The sequence below is a fragment of the Pelodiscus sinensis genome, chromosome 1, assembly GCF_049634645.1.
Source record: "Pelodiscus sinensis isolate JC-2024 chromosome 1, ASM4963464v1, whole genome shotgun sequence".
NCBI classification, from domain to species: Eukaryota; Metazoa; Chordata; order Testudines; family Trionychidae; genus Pelodiscus; species Pelodiscus sinensis.
Window position 1 is genome coordinate 686,919 of NC_134711.1, and position 14,451 is coordinate 701,369.

A 14,451-nucleotide genomic window follows, 5' to 3' on the forward strand; every position below is an offset into this window, starting at 1 on the left:
TGGGCAGGAGTGACAAATTGCATTCAACATAGGTGGGTATGTGAAAATCAGCCAGACACATAGAAAGTCCATTCATTATCCTACAGTAGCTCTAAGCCTGCATGCTCAGGATGTCTCTGAGGCCTGATTTACATTAGGGATGTAAAATCCTGTTGATCACACTCCGTGAGGAGACCCTTGGGGGTATTTCCCGGTGTTCTGACAAAACCCCAGACACTCGCTTCCTTGTTCTCTGGGGCTTCTCACCCCCCTGTCCCTCAGGGCCAGATCTCCTGGCCTCCCTCAGCCAAGGCACAGAGCTGAGACCACCGCTCCCCCGCCCCCAAGAGCAGTACAGACACTGAAACTCTTCAGGTCTTAGGAGAATGTAGTTTTGGGGCCAGCTTCTAGGGAACCCACCCCCCAAATGGGATCAGAACTCCAATTAAATCATTCAGGTAAGCCCCCTTTAATAATGAAAGGAGGATGTACCCACTGATTGCTCCCCCAGGTAATGATTATTTACACTGGGTCTGATAGTAAATAAAAGTGATTTTATTAAGTACATACAGTTGGATTTAAGTGGTTGCAAGTGAAAACAGGCAGAGCAAAGTGAGTTACAAATTTAAAATAACAGAAAATTTGTAACTAGTTCTAACACCCTAAAACTTATTACAATCTTACCCTAAAATTGTTCTTCTTACAGCTAAACTTCCAAGCCAAGGAAGATTTTTTTCCCCTGGGGTTTCTGGTTCATTCTCTTTGGAGTAACATGCCAGCCAAAGACCAAGACTCTGAAGATTTTTGCATCCTAAATAGCTTTCCTTTTGGGTGGGAATTCTTTGTCTCTACGTTCCACCCTGCCATGGAAAAGTACCTGGTCAGACCCTACCAGTTAGGGTGGTCACATGTCTTCCTAAGACCAACCACTGCTAAGACTTAAAGGACAAAAGGAGGCTGTTTATAGGTGGTCACCTAGACATTGAGGGAAACACCCCTGATGCCTTTCATTTGCACATTTAAAACCATAAACCGTTCCATACTCCATATTTTGAATTTTTTACGTACAAGAGTGCTACATACACCAAAATAAGACACAGGTCTAACAGCCTGTCATTAAAATTAATAGGTTACGTGGGTTTTTGTCCAAAGCATCTTTCAATTATGCATATTTGTGTCCATAAATCAATTTAATAAAGCATGGGAGGAGTGTCCATCACACCTGTATTGGTTAAATGCAGTGCTAACGCTGCTTTTAACTGTTTAACTGAATAAAAGGGGATAGGTAGGGGGTCCACTCAAATGCTTCCAGAGCGGCCCCCTCACCTGCTGGTATTGGGCTAGAGCAGCCCACCCACCACAGGCAGGGGCTGCTCCAGTGCAGCTGCTTCCAGCCCCATACAGAGGCTGCTGCTGTGATTCCCAACCTCCCCACAGTGGCTGCTGCTGCCACTGCGGTTCCCGGTGTCCCCTGCGGGGGCTGCCATCACAACTCTCGGTCCCTGTGTGGAGGCTACCATTGCCCTGCATGGGCTGGAAGCTGACAGCTCCGCGTGAGGGGCCTGGCGGGGAATTGGGTGGAGGGCTGCTCCTAGGTACTGATTAACTATTTATTACCCAGTAAGCATCACCTGTTAAGGGGTGATGCTTACCAGGTAACGGTGTAATCAGGTGCCCTTTAACAACCCTAGTCTACACCAGGAGTTTAGGTTGAATTTAGCTGCATAATGTAGATTTTCTAAATAAGCCTGCACTCCCAACCCCATTCTGCTGACTTGAAGGGCCACCAAAGGGACAGTGTATTAGTCTGTCCTGCGAAAACAACAAGGAGCCCTGTTGTTAGGGCATAAGCTTTCATGGGTAAAACCCACTTCATCAGATGAATTGGAGTGTAGTTTGCAGGCAGGGGTAGACAAAAAAAGAAAGAGGCTACTTGTGTTAATGAGGCTAATCAGTTCAGGTGCAAGTGGCTCATTCTCTGCAATTGATGCAGAAATGTGGTTATCAAGAGAGGGGAAATTGCCTTTGTAGTGGGTTAACCAGTTAAAATCCTTATTCAGTCCTAAATTGTTAGCATTGAGTTTGCGAATGAATTCCAGTTTGGCTGTCTCCCTTTGTAATTGTGTTTTGAAATTCTTTTGTAGAAGGATGGAATTGGGTCAGAGTTTGTGTCCATTAAGCATCTCTGGGATCTGTTTAGAAATGATGGGATGCAGGATAGTGCTATTCGACTTGCTTCCCACCAAATCAGTGAAAAAGCTGTTAGTTTTATACATTTTTCTGAAGATTTTAAATAGATTTTCCCAAGATTTTAGAAATCTAGAAGGAGCTAGTGATTTGGGGTGATTTAATTTTGGAGTGGCCAACTTGAGACACCCGAGAGTCTGATTTTTAGAGTATGGGTGCTGAATGCTTTCTGAAAATCAAATCCCTGTAGACATCTCAAGTTGGGCATACAAGAAATTCAAGGAACCCTGAGTGACTAGTGACCTTTGAGAATCTTGGGCCTTGTCATCTGGTCTGACCTTATTCTAGGTAGAGGTCATATACGGATCACAACATGTCATGATGAGAGTCTATAGTATTCTGGGTTTTTTTTCTGTTACCTATGATGGCCAAATGGCAAGGTGGATTGATTTAAATCAGTGATTTAAATTACCATTTTAATCATGATTTAAGTGAGCAAGCAAGAAGCCTTGATTTAAGTAATTGATTTTAATTGTTTTGCATTTGTACTTTTAACATATTTTCCTAAAGAAAAGTTTATCATTGTTAGTTGTTTGCCATTAAAACATGTTTATTTTCAACTAAATATAGTCTCTATGCTACTAATTTTGTTGCTTCTGTTTGCTAAGGAAGATGCACTATATCTGCATGTTTATTTAAGCAATTACATAGCTCAACTTTCAATTATTCAGATTCTTAATTTTTACATTTTTTATTGCGTTAGAAAATGGTGACTGATGCACTCCTTATTTACTAGATGTTTAACTTTTTACTTGTAATTTGTGTCAAGATCTGTTGGGATGGAATTTCCCATTCAATGGAAAATACAGATAACTAGTATTTTAATAATATAATTAAATAAATGTACCTTAAATGATGCATAAATAGAAAAAATTGAGATTCACATAATATTTTTTATTTAAAACTGATTGACTTATTAAACATGTGAGGTATTATGTATAGTTAGTTGATCGAACTGGCTGTTACTAGTTTGTGTCCTTCACGATTTTAGAACTAAAGGATCTCACCCCCAGCACCTTGTTTTCATTCATAGATTGGAGGAAACAAACCAGCTTTCCTGCATTTTCAGTTCCCGCTTGATGTGTCAACGTTGAATTAACTAGTCAGTGAACTGAACAAGTAAATTGAAATGAGGAAATTATTCTCTCTGCACTGTGGAAGAGGTTACTGCTGTCTTTTGGTTTTAGTATTTCAGCAAAATCAGGTTTCAGGTCCGTTGCCAGTATCTCCCACTAGTTTAGTACTTGGACTTCCTTAGCAAACTAAGAAGCAAAAACTTAGCAGCAAAGATATACTGCTAAATATGTGTTTTGTATACAATTTACATAATTTTAAGAGATTATTGTAAGCTTAGGCATTTATTCTATTTCTAATTAAATTTTAATTTTTAATAAATTTCTATAGAAATGTAAAATGTGATATAAATAAAATTGGATTTTTTATTTAAAAAGTAATAGCTTTTTTTAATCCACTCTGCCAAGTACTTGCTATCAGTCTAAGACTGAGTATAGCTGAGTTACACTATCATTTTGATTGGGCATATGTGAATGCAGCCAGTGACAGCAAGAGACATACAATGGCATTTCAATTAATACATATTCAGTTTTAAACATCATTGTGGCTTAGTGTGGCATCCCATTTTAGTATTCTTACCTGTTTTGATCTGTGCCATTGGCCATGATTCAGGATTGTATGTGTTCAAAGGAGAGAGTGAGGATGAAGTCAGATGCAGTCTGGTTTATTTACAAAGAATGGAAACTAAGTGCCATTTCTCTGAGTATAATGGGAACCAAATGTAATCAAACAGGAGGCAGTTTCTTTGCTCACATTTCCTAGACTCATTCCAGCTTGCACCCTGCCCACAAAATATATCTCTAGTCTAGGCTTTCTCTCAGGATCACCTGCAGGATGCTTTTCTAGCAGTTTCCTTGGCAGTGTGTGCTGCTGCTCACAGATGCATGAATTTTCACCAAAAAGTACCTAGCTCCCTGCATTTGCATTCATTCCTCAGCTTCTGACTTAACACGGCATGTGACCTGTGTTTTGGGCAGTGGCTGCTGCTGTGTTTCATCTGACTCCAAACATGAGATTAAATTCTTACATTTATCCTGAAAAGTTCTCTCATGCCCACCAGCTTTAAAGAGGTTTTATCCAAACTTCATCAAAATGTTATCTTATATTTAGATTAGCTTACACGTGAGACTTTATGATAGTTAGCTAAGGACTTAAAATAGTAACTGGTACAGTTTACTTCCGTGATTACTCATAGCGTTTAGCATATTCTCAGACTGTGGTGTGTTTTATCGCATGATTTCTTTATATCTGTGCCTCCAAAAGGTTGAGCTTCAATCTTTAAGTTTTGTGCGGTTAATTCCATGTGTAACTAAAAGCTGCATGTTTATCACAATGGCTAGAACAATTAAAAACCCTTTCTGCATTGGGAAAATGACAGTTTGTTGAGAATGAGTATAGGTATAGGAACGTGGGGGGGGCACGCCTGCTGCCGCTCTACACTTTAAATGTACTTTAAATGTACTAAGAGCCCGGCAGACTCTTACTACATTTAAAGTGCAGAGCCGCAGCGGTTTTGGGGGCGGCATGAGCCAGGTCAGTTCAGCGGGGTTAGCTCCCGGGGATGGTGCTGTTAGCTAATCCCGCAGCAGGGTTAGCTCCCAGGGATGGCATGAGCTGGGAATATTCAAGGCTGCCCCTGCAACCATGTCGCCCCTGCAACTGCTGGGGCTCTGCACTTTAAATATAATAAGAGCCCGCTGGGTTTTTAAAGTGCAGAGTCACAGCGGGGTTAGCTCCCGGAAGCGACTCTGCCTCCCCTGCCCCTCTCCTGCATCGCAGAGACCTTGTTGGGGGGGATTGGCTTTTAAGCCAGCCTCCCCCACCCCCCAGCACCAGCTCATGCTTCCCACCCTGCTTTGGGGGGAGGGAGGCAACTAGTCAAGAAATCACTCTACTAGTCACTTATGTCCCTAGTTGACACTTTGGTAAACGTGCCTACTACTGGTCTTAGCTAGTACCACTGCACAGACACTATCAGTGATGTGCGAATTCCCTAAAAGTGCAGACCCGGGCAAGATGCCTAGTTGAATTTCTGTAAGAAGCAGTGAGAACAATTTTGCTCTTTCTGCACAAGTCATCAAGTAGTTTTATTTGAAAGGAATTTGTGGGAGATGGAGTCCAAAAAAATCTTTGCCTGAAGTAAATTTTTTATGCTTGCACAAGCTGCTAACTTATAGTGAAACAATGATAGAATCATAGACTCCAAGAAGAGTCTGTGAGGGGAGATTAAAAAGACTGGGACTTTTCAATTTAGAAAAGAGTAGACAAAGGGGGGGATATGCTAGAGGTCTATAAAATCATGACACGCATGGAGAAAGTGAATAAGGAAAAGTTATGTCCTTGCTCCTATAACATAAGAATTAGGGCTCCCCAGATGAAATTAGTAGGTAGCAGGTTGAAAACAAACAAAAGGAAGTTTTTCTTAACTCCTTGCCAGAGGATGCGGAGAAGGGGCTATAGAACTTTAACAAGGTTCAAAACAGAGCTCGATAGATTCATGGAGGTTAGGTCCATCAATGGCTATTAGCCAGGATGGGTAGGAATGGTGTCCCTAGCCTGTTTGTCAGAGACTGGGAATGAATGACAGGGGAGGGATCACTGGATGATTCCCTGTTCCGTTCACTCCCTCTGGGGCATTTGGCATTGGCCGCTGTCGGCAGACAGGACACTGGGCTAGATGGACCTTTGGTCTGACCCAGTCTGGCTGTTCTTATGTAGACATGTAGGGCTAAAAGGGATATTAACAGGTCAGCTAGTTCAGTTCTCTATGCTGAGGCAGGATCAAGTAAACCTATCTCCTTTCGGAGAGGTGTTTTTGTGACCTATTGTTAAAAACCTTCCCTGTTGGGGATTCCACAACCTCCCTTGGAAGCCTATTCCAATACTTGCCTATCTTTATGGTTAGAATATTTAATCCAAATCTACTGCTGCAGATTAAGCCCATTGCGTCTTGTCCTGCCTTCAAAAGACATGGAGAACAATTGATCATTGTCCTCCTTATAACAATCTTTAACTTGTAAACTGTTATAAGGACCCCTCCTAAGTCGTCTTTTCTCAAGACTAAACATGCCCATTTTTTTAAAGCTTCTGTCACAGATAAGGTCTTCTAAACCTTTTGTCTTGTGTCAGAAAGGCAGCTGTGTTAGTCTGCTTCATCAGATATAACAAGGAGTCCTTGACACCTCAAAGACTAATAATTTTATTATGGCATAAACTTTTGTGAGTTGTGACTCACTTGGTCAGATTCATGAAGTGAAAAAAAGAGACAGATAGTAGAGGTACAGAGGTGGGAGTGTTCCAGCAGAGCTAATTTAATCAGGGTGGATGTGGACAAGGTGAGAATACCTAAAGTGAAATACCATTTTTTGTAATGAGAGTATTCCCAGCCCCTATTCAAACCATTCTGGTGTCAAATTTGTATATGAATTCCATCTCAGCAGTTTCACATTGTAGTCTGGTTTTGAAGATTTTTGCTTGAGGATGGCAAATTTCAAGTGTGTAATTGTATCCAGGGAGATTAAAATGTTCTCCCACTGTTTTCTTTTATGCTACTATTCTTGATATGTGAGTTGTGTCATTTTATTTTGTTTCGCAGAGACAGTCTGTTTTGTCCAATGTACATGGCAGAGGGGCATTGCTGGCATGTGGTGACATAGATCACACTAATAGCTGTGCAGGTGAATGAGACTTTGATAGTCTGGCTGCTGTGGTTAGGACCTGTGATGGTGTCGCTAGGGTAGATGTGTGCACAGAGCTGGCAATGGGACTTGTTGCAGGGATTGGTTCCTGGGTTTGTGTTTATGTTGTGGAGTATGTGGCTGGTGATGAGTATGTGTTTCAGATTGGGGGACTGGGAGCCGGAGCGACCTTGTCAGTTTGCCCTGACACCCATCTCCCAGCCCGTTGTGCACCGCTTCACCGTGGCAGCAGGATGCTGGAGCGAGGGTACTCCGCTTTCTGCCGCCATTGTGAAGCAGACCAGGCTGCAGGGTCACTCTGACTCCTGCTGCTGTGTTGAGGGACGGGGTGGGGGGTAGGGGGGGCTCCTTCCACCCCATGCTAGGCCCCCAGCAATCTCCCAGGCTGTTCTGAACCCCACGGGTCCCATCCATAGGATGGTTGAAAGAGCTGCAGTGGAGCCGCCTGAGGCAACCGTCCTGAACCATCCTACTGACAGTATACCTCTGCCTGGAAGGACTGGTTATAGCTCCCCTCAGAGCTTGTAGGTTTGATTCCAGATGAGGTCAGAGTGACTTTGGGCAGGTTGTTCTCACTGACTCCTGGCCTTTGCCATATTTCCAAATCTGTTTGACTTTGGAGTCAGGAACAACCTAGAGTCATAATCTCATTTTCCCATGTTGTGTGGTGTGTTACCCTCTCATCAGCTTTTGGACTCCTGTCTTCAAATGTGTATATTTTTAACTGCTGTTATCAGATCACCTCCCTTGCCAAAAATACTTTTTTAAAAGTCTCAGAGGAGTAACCGTGTTAGTCTGTATGTTAAAAAATGACAAGTTGTCCTGTGGCACCTTAGAGCTTAACACATATCTGTCTCTGTCTCTGTCTCTCCGTACGTACTCACTCAAGCTCATCTGCAGAAGTGGGTTTTGGCCATATATATATTTTTGTTAGTCTCTAAGATGCCATATGACTACTCATTTTTAAAAATACTTTTGCCTCTCCCATGAGGCCAGTGTTTAGCAAGACAAGTTGCTGGTGGTGTAACAGCAGCAAGAAAGCATAACAAAATGTAGGGGATGGTGCAGCCTTGATTGCAAACCTTATATTGATCCGTTCGGTTTAGGGATGTAAGCAAAATAGTCTACTACCCAATAAGCCTAGGCTTATCAAGTAGTCGAATTACTACTCAACTAGTCACAGAAGCAGCGGGGGGGGGGGGGGGGAAGAGGAGGAGGTGTATCAGAGGCAACAAGGGGTAGGACAAGAGTCAGTGGTGGGGGGAGCTGGCTTAAAAACCTGTTTTCCCCCAGTACCGTCTCCATGGGGGAGCAGGGGAGGCAGAGGCGCAGTGGGGAAACGGCAGGAGTGGGGCCCAAAGCAGTCCCTGCTCACATAGAAGCTATGTCTCTCCCTTTTAAATGTGCAACAGCCGCCTGCATCTCTTGTACGTTTCAAAGGGAGAGGCACAGCAGCCTGCTCCTGGGGGCTGTGCATCTTCCTTTGAAATGTACAGGAGCCATGGGCGGCTCTTGTACGTTTCAAAGGCAGAGGCGCAGCTGGATTTCCATCGATTACTCAATTAGCTGATTTTATCGAAATTTAACATTCCTAGTTCAGTTTCACTTATTCTCCTGACTCCCCTGTGTTTGGCTTGTGCTGTTTTACAAATGAGATATCAAAGTTTAAACATATGATACTTCCAGTGTGACCTCTAGTAAACACCTGTGTTAATTGTCATTAATGACTTGGAGACCATAGAGAATTATTAAAATTTGTGAATTTGTGCATAAAAAATCTTTTTAAAACACCACTTCACTAAAAGCAAAGGGAAGCTAAGCAAAGTACATTTCTTTCATAGTTTTCCTCAGTCTGAGTCTCCTTTTCAATGTATTATATATTCAGCTCTGGGCTCCAGTGTCGTCTTGTCCCTTCAAACTAATAGGGGCCTCAAACTGAATATGTAATACATGTGTTCTGTTGTAATTATTCTTGGAACAAGGGGAAATGACCTTTTGGTTTCCTTGACAACTTAGAACTTTCTTTTAAAGTGATGTCAGGAAAACAAAGTGTGTTCTTGAATGAAGTAGGTATTTCACAAACTATTTCTAAGGACTGCAGAGGGGAGGGACTGTTAACCCTTGTGTTTCCAGAAACCAGAATAAATGTTCATATTTGTCTACAGTAAAAAGTGGTAAAGCTGTAAGCCTGCATGATAGAAGAGAGTATATTCATATGTGATCATGATTTTACCAAACAAAATGTTGGCCTCTACAATAAGTTTCCACTTTGACTTACAATTTTCCTGTAGGAGAGGTAACAAGTAAAAAGTACTTCATGCCAGAGTAGCCTTTCAGTGACTTTCCTTGGTGAATAGTAACAATATTTTCTTTTTCTTTAATTCCCAGGAAAAAGAGACGGGAGAGGAACTTCACACTGAAAGAAAGTGGGGTTTTTTTTGGTTTGTTTTTTTTAAAGATGAATACACCCCAGGAACTGTAATCCAAATGTTTCTCTGTTTGTGGAGAAGATTTCATTTTTGAAACAAGATTTCTACGGAAGGTATGAATATTTACCGTTCTTCTTTTTTGTTTTGTAATAAATACTTACAACTGTACAAGGCACCACAGTATTCAGCACTCGAAAAATGTACTTGGCATCTTGTACCTAGAGGTATATAAGAAAATGAGAGTGGTGGTGCTGGGGAGGGCTCTACATGTGCAGTTTAGTTGCCAGAACATCTAGGTGTGAAGCCCAGCTCCTTTGCCACCCTTTGGAGGCCTGTGATACACAGGAGCTCAGTCTAGGTATGCCTTAAATTCTGTAAATCTGGCCTTAAATTCTGTAAATCTGACTCCTAGGTGATAAAGCCAGGAGGTACCCCTGTGCTAATCTGATCTGATCTCTGTATAGCACCTCCTGTAAGACTCCCCTGAACTCTCTGAACTAGAAAGTCTCTTTTAGGAAAGCTTCCAATCTTGATTTTAAAACTTCCAGTGATGAAGACACTACTACAGGGATGGGCAAGCACCTGTAAGCGCCTAGCTCTTTTATCTGGCCCGTGCGGCAGTTCCCAGCCCGCCCCCAATGCGTTGCCTGGGACGCACAAGCCCTTTCAACTGCTTCTATTTAAAGGGCTTGTGGCTTCCCCACAGCTGCTAGCGGGGAGTCATGGGCATCAACAATTTTCTTCAACTGTTCATGAGAAAAAAAAGTTGGAAAACCACTGTTCTAGACTATGGGCTAATTGTGGGTCTCTCTTCAGCTAGCAGAGACTGCACTGGGGCTGAAGGCTCTTCAAAATACTTTTTTCTACCCACCATCCACACCCCTGGATTGTTTGTGTTCAGCTTCAGCAAGCTGTTCTTTACCCAAGAGTGGTTCATCTCCAAGCACTGGGCACTCTTGGTTTTAGTGATGTGGTGAAGGATAGCTAGAACTCGGTCAGCTGTGTATTGCTGCTGTTTGAGTCCATGTTATCTGACCAGTTCAGCTGGTGGTTTCATGTAAATACCGAAAAGGAGCAGATTGAAAATTGAATCTTGTGAACATTTACAAGGGGACTAGTGATGAAGCTGTGGTTCCCCATTATTACTCACTGGGTTCATCCCTCCAGGAAGGACTCAGACCATTTTAGTTCATTATCCTGGACCCATGTCATCTCCCAGGCAAGACAGCAGAATCCCATGATCAGCAATGTCAAATGTTGCCTATTTGTTGTAGGCATTGTGATATTCTGATGATGGCATTGGTTGCCTCTTTGGAAAACTAGGTGTTCAGCGGGGTATAATTTGCATAGGTTTGGAATTGGAGCCTATGGTAACTTACCCCCTCTTCAAATGATCTCATGTATATTTGGAAGAGGAGGCAAACTAACATGGATACTTCTGGGACACATGTGAATGGGCTGTTTGTAAGGAGAAGCTCATCACCACTCCAAATTTGCTTGAAGAGGATTTATTGGATTGCTATTGACAACAAATGGTTTAATAGAGTATTGCCGCATTCAGAACGAAGTGCAAACCCCATCTCATATTAGATAGTCTGTCTCCGACCTGTTACCTTTCAAGTGATCCTCACACACAGAGAAAGGGGAACGTTTATTTTTTTGTTAAAGCGACGAGGAGTCCTGTGGCACCTTATAGACTAACTGAAGTGTAGGAGCATAAGCTTTCGTGGGCAAAGACCCACTTCGTCAGATGCATGTAGTGGAAATTCCCAGAGGCAGGTAGAAATATGCAGGCCAGGATCAGGCTGGAGATGATGAGGTGATCCAATCAAGGAGGATGAGGCCCACTTCTAGCAGCTGATCTGGAGGTGTGAATTCCAAGGGAACAGAAGCTGCTTTTGTAGTTAGCAAGCCATTCACAGTCTTTGTTTAATCCAGAGTTGATTGTGTCAAACTATTTTTTTGTTGCATGTTTTAATGCAATTAGAAGGTGCTCAGTAATGAGGGGTCATTTGAGAAGAGTCCCACATATTTCATGATTTCAGAGGCATGGAATTTGCCTCAGAATTCAGCCCTTGATGGATAATTGTGCTCCAGAATCTCAGCTTTCATTTTCAAAATATTTTTAAACCCATATCGTTGCAGTGATTGTCTTAAAATGTGAAGAGAGTTCATCCAATATTGATTTAAGAATTCTCAGGGGTAGAGAATTCACCAGAACCCTGGGTAATTTGTTTTAACAGGGAGAGAAATTATTTTCATTGTTAATTTACAGCTTATTTCTGGTCTGAATTTGTCTACTTTTTCAACTTCCACCCATTGGATTGTGTGAGACCTTTCTGTTCCTTGTGTAGATACTTAGATTCTTACCAACTCCTCCCATAACCTTTACTTTGAGCTAAACAGACTGTGAGCTCTTTGAGCCTATCACCATACATCAGTCAGCGTTTCTCGTTCTTTGAGCGTTCTTGTGACTTTTCTCTGAACCCTCTCCAACTTCTCAGTTGCTGCAGCCAGTTACAAACTGTCCACTTCTCTGGCGTACTTCTGGGGAAGGCGGTTCTGAGGCAGGTTGTTTGGACAGATTAATGAGGAGTCGCAGCCTAGGAAACTGAGTGTTGTGTTGAGGGAAAGGCTCAGAAATTACAAGTTTTTAACAACAATTTTTGTATCAGTTTTCACCTGAGTTGCCCATATGTGTGTTTTGCATGAGAGGGGAAAAAAGGGAGAGAATGAAATATATTTTATGGCAATAGAATAGATCAGTGTTGCCAGAGAATTTAGAAGTGGTTGTTTCTAATTCACAGAAGTATACACCTATAGCTGGCTAAATAAAGTGTTGCAAACAATATCCCGAGGAACGACTTTTTAACTAAATAACTGTATTGTCAAGTGCAATTCATGTCAAAACTTCTTCTGACCATGCAAACCCTGTGTTATATACAGAACGTTTGCAGCATTCTTTTGCAGTTAAATGAAGACTAATCGTTGTAACAATACTAATAAACAAGCTTCCAAAGAAATGCAGTTAGTCATTCTTGCATCTTCTATTAGATCACACTAACTAAATGATTCATCTAGTGGTTGGCATTTTAATAGCTCAATAGTGGTAAACACTGGGTCCTTTCTTTGATTCTTTTCCTCCCTTCCCCCCCACTCCTTCAAAAAGCCCAGATAGTACTTTGCTTGATCTATTCTAGCTAGAGTGAGTGATCAAACTTCAAAATAAAAATTGAAGTTTCAAAAGGATGCTGGAGTTAGAGTGATTTCATTAAGTACGCTAGGAGCAAGAGAGCACAGAATATAAATGCCCTTTAGTTAGTGGGGAAGGAGAGCTAATCTCTCTCTCTATAAAAAAAAAAACTTTTCCTGTGAGATGACAGAGTGATGTCATCATGTCACTCTGCATCCCGCAGGCCCTCCCCACGCACGGGCTCCCTGCCCTGGGTACTGTTTAGGGACCGGCCAAGCCACCTGGCAGCCCAGCCTGGGCAGATGCTGCCTCCCAAGGGTCTTGCCCACTCAGTCCTGGCTGCAGTCTTTCAGGCGGTCCGTCCCCTAGCCCAGGGGCTGCTTTGGCTGGTGTGAAGCCCGGGGCTCAGAGAAGCACCAGAAGCCACCAGCCACCCCAGCCTCCACTGCACCTGAGTGACCACGTCCTGAGCCCAGCACTGAGCCGCCCCGGTGAGACCCAACCCCAGCCCGTCTCCCAAGCCCAGACTGGCTCCCTCCCTCCCAGCCATGTGCGGGGCTGGAGCAGCGAGTGGCGCTTCTGCAAGGCAGGCGAGGAGGCATCCGGCAGCACTGATCTAAGCGGCCCAGGCCCCCTTTGCCTGGCGCTGCAGCCTCGCCCTCCCCTGCATGGTTGGAGCACTAGTGCTGCCTTCCCGCTGTGGGGGTGGGCGTGGAGAGAAAGCCCCAAGCCTTGCTATGTGGGGAAGAAGCGCTGCCCCTCCAGAGCTGGGGAAGCAGCAGAGCGCAAGTGTGCTGTCTGGAGCCTTTCCCTGTGCTCCCATTGGCCAGAATCCACCTAAGGGGTGCAGCGGGAGGCCATGCCTGGAAGCAGTGAGGGGCCCAAAGACCAGTAAGTGCATGGTTACACACAGACCCTCTCCCCCTCCCACGCTGCTGCCTCTGTATCAGAGGCAGCAGCACAGGGAGGGCAGGCAGAAGCCACGGCGCACAAGGAGCTGCCTCAGCAGCGCAGAAGGTTAGGTGAGAGCCGGTATTCATGGGGAGCCGGATCTTAAATCAGCTCCCCATGCATAGCAGTTCCCGTGGAGCTGCCTGCCCCTCCACGCTGCTGCCTCTGATACAGAAGCAGCAGCACAGGGGAGGGAGCTGGTGCTTGCAAGTGCTAACTTAAAAGCCGGCACCCTGCACGCACGGGTAGATGTGTAACTGCTGAACTTTCATGAAGCTGTCCCACTGGCTTAGTATCTTCACTAAAGCATTGCAGCAGCACAACTGCAGACCTGCCCTAACTAGAAAGGTCATCACATTCTGAAGTCGGCTTCCAGTGGAGATTATGGAATCCCATCCTTGAAGGTCTTTATGAACAGGTTAGAGAAGCACCTGTCAGGGATGGTCTGTTAGTTTGGTCTTGCCACAGTGCGGGGGCTGGATTTGATGAACTCTTGAGGACAGTTGCAGTCCTCTTTTCTGTGATTCAGTGATTAGCAGCATGAGTAATTGGATTAGACGAGAGAGTGGGTTAGCTGCTGAGTGGTTGAAATTGAGCTGTTGCTCCGCAGCTGCATTACTAGCTCAACATGATCATCACACAAGCTCCAACAAGCTAGCCAACACTGCGCATTTTAATACAGTGAAATGCAAATGTATGCCTGTGGGATCACAGAATGCAGACTCTCCTTAAAGGTGGGGACTCTATCCTGGAAGCAGTGTCTCTGGAAAAGGTTTGGGAATCATGGTGGATAATCAGCTGAACATGAGCATCCAGTGCAGTGCTATGGCCAAAAGGGCTGAGGTTTTCCTGAGATGTGTACCGTAAAATCTCGAGTATA

The 14,451-nt window shown here is 43.7% G+C and overlaps 1 protein-coding gene across 3 annotated transcripts in view; it reads left to right on the top strand.

Moving 5' to 3' along the window:
* The window catches only part of PPP6R2 (protein phosphatase 6 regulatory subunit 2), a 142,687-nt gene that overhangs the window by 33,104 nt on the left and 95,132 nt on the right, over positions 1–14,451 (top strand). For all 3 annotated transcript variants that reach the window (XM_075924308.1, XM_075924312.1, XM_075924320.1), the window contains exon 2: positions 9,387–9,540. The gene's annotated coding sequence lies outside the window, so the exon portion shown is untranslated. The remainder of the gene's footprint in view (positions 1–9,386; positions 9,541–14,451) is intronic.